General features: G+C 42.0%; 1 non-coding gene across 1 annotated transcript; it reads right to left on the bottom strand.

Annotated features, from left to right (window-relative positions):
* Positions 1 to 221: 221 nt before the first annotated feature.
* On the bottom strand, positions 222 to 358 carry LOC111753727 (small nucleolar RNA SNORA2/SNORA34 family). The gene has a single exon (XR_002788521.1). It is a non-coding gene; the product is annotated as a small nucleolar RNA SNORA2/SNORA34 family (small nucleolar RNA).
* Positions 359 to 2,725: the final 2,367 nt, after the last annotated feature.

The raw sequence follows: 2,725 nt of genomic DNA, 5'->3' as shown, positions 1-2,725 counted from the left end.
AATAGGGAAGTCACTAATTGCTGTTGTAGAGTCTCTCATTCTCTTCAAAATAGATGTCCATACTTTCATGTATATTGAAGTTCAACAAAACAAAACAGGCAGTGGGGAGGGGCTGCTTGGTTTCCTGGTGCTCCGTGTCCCAGCATGGTGCAGGTTTAGTAAATGCTGGTGGCTCCCATCCTGGGCCACCAAAGCCTGCCATGGGTGGGGGGTTTGCTTCAAGCTCTTTCTTTCTAATGAATTGATCATTTCACTGCCCAAGTTCTGAAATGGCCAACAGACCATAGAAAGACATCTCTTTAGGCTCCTGCTTGAAACCAACAGCATCAGGAAGCTGCTAGCCTTGACTCAGGGTCAGTAACCCAGATTATCAAAAATGATGATCCATCAGACACCAAAACTCAACTTTTGTCTCCCTTAGATCTATTGGGTTGAGACTTTTGATCCCTGGCTGGGCAATATTAACACCCCTTCTTAGCCTGAAATGTTTACAATAAGATGGACCCTCAGGCCTTCTGTACTCCTTAAAAATAAGGGATCAAACTTGGGGGAGGGGAGACAAAAAGAAAAGATGATAGGTAGAAAGGAGATAGGAAAGTCATAGTTTTACAAATGAAAACTGGAGTTCCTGAGAATGTGGCAGATGGGTAAGTAGCAAGGTAAAGAGCCTGTCTAAGAGAAACAGCTCAGACACTAGAATTTACCACCATGGAGACCAGATGAAGGGAAAGGGATTCTTATGACCCAGGTAGAAACTAAGGAAAAAGAAAAAGAAAACAAGAAAGAAAAGAAAAATATGGACAGAAGGCTGGAGCTAGACAGGCTCTCGCCAGAGCTGGTCCAACTCACAGTCACACTGAAGTTGAGGGTTGGCGAGCCCAGCAGAAAATGGAGCTGATGTGGAGACCTGCACTAACCTGAGGTGAGTGCTTGGGATTTGGTCCTCCCACAGGAGGGGGGTGACCGATTGGATGACATATTGGAATTGGGCAGGACAGGCCTGAACAAGGAACCACAGTGGCTTCAGTTGGCAGCTTCCTGCCCAGAGAAGATTGTTGGGATCTGCTTGGGCTGGGTCATACCCCCAGCCGGGACCCAATAGCCAGAGACAAAATTGTTCCTGAAGTTGACCCGAACCAGTTCCATCCATGTGGCACACACTAACGTAGTGAAGGCCCCCGCTGGTTGACTAGCTCTGAAGGGAGGGGCCAGCCTACACCGCCCCTGCTTGCACCTCAATGACCAACAGCAAACTGAAGAGTCCAGCAATCCCTAGCCAAAATGCTTCAGAAGAACCATAACCAATACAGAAAGGGGATAGGACCTCCACCATACACCTGTATGGAAGAAATCAGAAACATGACAAGAAAAAGAAATAAGAAAAAGCCCCCAGGAGCCCCAAGTAAATACAGAAGAGATTGAGGGCAGCAAACACTCAATATTGGACACGGCATCAGCTGACATAACAAAATATCTTCATGACATTATAGATAAACTCAAAACTGAAACACTAACACAAGTAAAGCAAGATATAAGAAGATTAATAAAGGAGATGCTAAGCACCTCTCAAGAAGACACAGATGGAAGAATGGAGAAACACAGAAAAAGGAGAGAAACCTTCGAAGAAGAATATTAAAAAAACTAGAATACATGAAATAGACTCAAAGAGATTACCAGGAAATTAAAAACTCCATTGAAATCTGGCAAGATTGCCTGAAAGAAACTAAAGGCAGATTAACAAAACTGTAAGATGGGCTTGCATGTATGATCACATAAGGAAAGATCTCTTAAAAATAACAAAGAAACAGGCAGTAACAATACAAAGGCTAGAAGATGACAAGAGGATCTTTAACTTAAGAATAAAAAATGTGAGTGAATAAGCAGGGGTAAACACAAAGGAAATACAAAGGCTTTTCACAGAAATAATTAAGGAAAACTTCCCAAGCATAAGAAAAAAAAATAATATTCAGATAAATGAGGTATACAGAACTCCAACCAACTATAACCAAAATAGATTTTCACACCCAGACATATAATAATCAAGATCCCAGAATATTAAAAGCTGTCAGAGGGGGGAAAAAGCTGTCAGAGAAAAGAAACAGATCACCTATAAAGGAAAACCCATCAAAATCTCAACAGACTTCTCAACACAAACCATCAAATGAAGAAGAGCTTGGAGCAAAGTATTCCAAGCCCTGAAAGAAAATAACTTCCAACCCAGAATAATGTACCCTGAAAAACTGTCTTTCAAAATTAATGGAGAAGGGGCTGGGATTTAGCTCAGCGGCATAAGTACCTGCCTTGCAAGCAGGCGTCGTGAGTTCGATCCCCAGTACCAATAAAAATGAAAAAGACCAAAAAAATAAATAAATAACAAAAAATTAATGGAGAAACAAGACACTTCCATGACTAACAGGAACTGGGGCAGTTTGTGACCACCAATCCAACCATACAAAAAATACTGAAGGACAGTCTAGAGAGAGAGAGAGAGAAAAAAAACCACCAGGATTTCAGGAACAGTAGCTGAGAGGCCTCAATGAATGGGGCAGACAGTGGAATAAAGGAGAAAAGTAGACAACCAACAGCAGAAAAATAGCATAGCAGAGATGAGGCAGAGAAGGTTGGCTATCATCTGTAACATACATGGCCTTGATACACTAACAAAAAGAAACACAGGCAGAATAGATCAAGAGATAGGGTCTACTGAGATGCTCTGTATAGGAAA

The sequence above is a fragment of the Cavia porcellus genome, unplaced genomic scaffold (assembly GCF_034190915.1).
Source record: "Cavia porcellus strain 051 isolate PalLab524CR breed Dunkin Hartley unplaced genomic scaffold, mCavPor4.1 scaffold_21, whole genome shotgun sequence".
In the NCBI taxonomy this organism is placed as follows: Eukaryota; Metazoa; Chordata; class Mammalia; order Rodentia; family Caviidae; genus Cavia; species Cavia porcellus.
The sequence above is the reverse complement of the archived record's forward strand: the minus strand, read 5'-3'. Positions and strand labels throughout refer to the sequence as shown.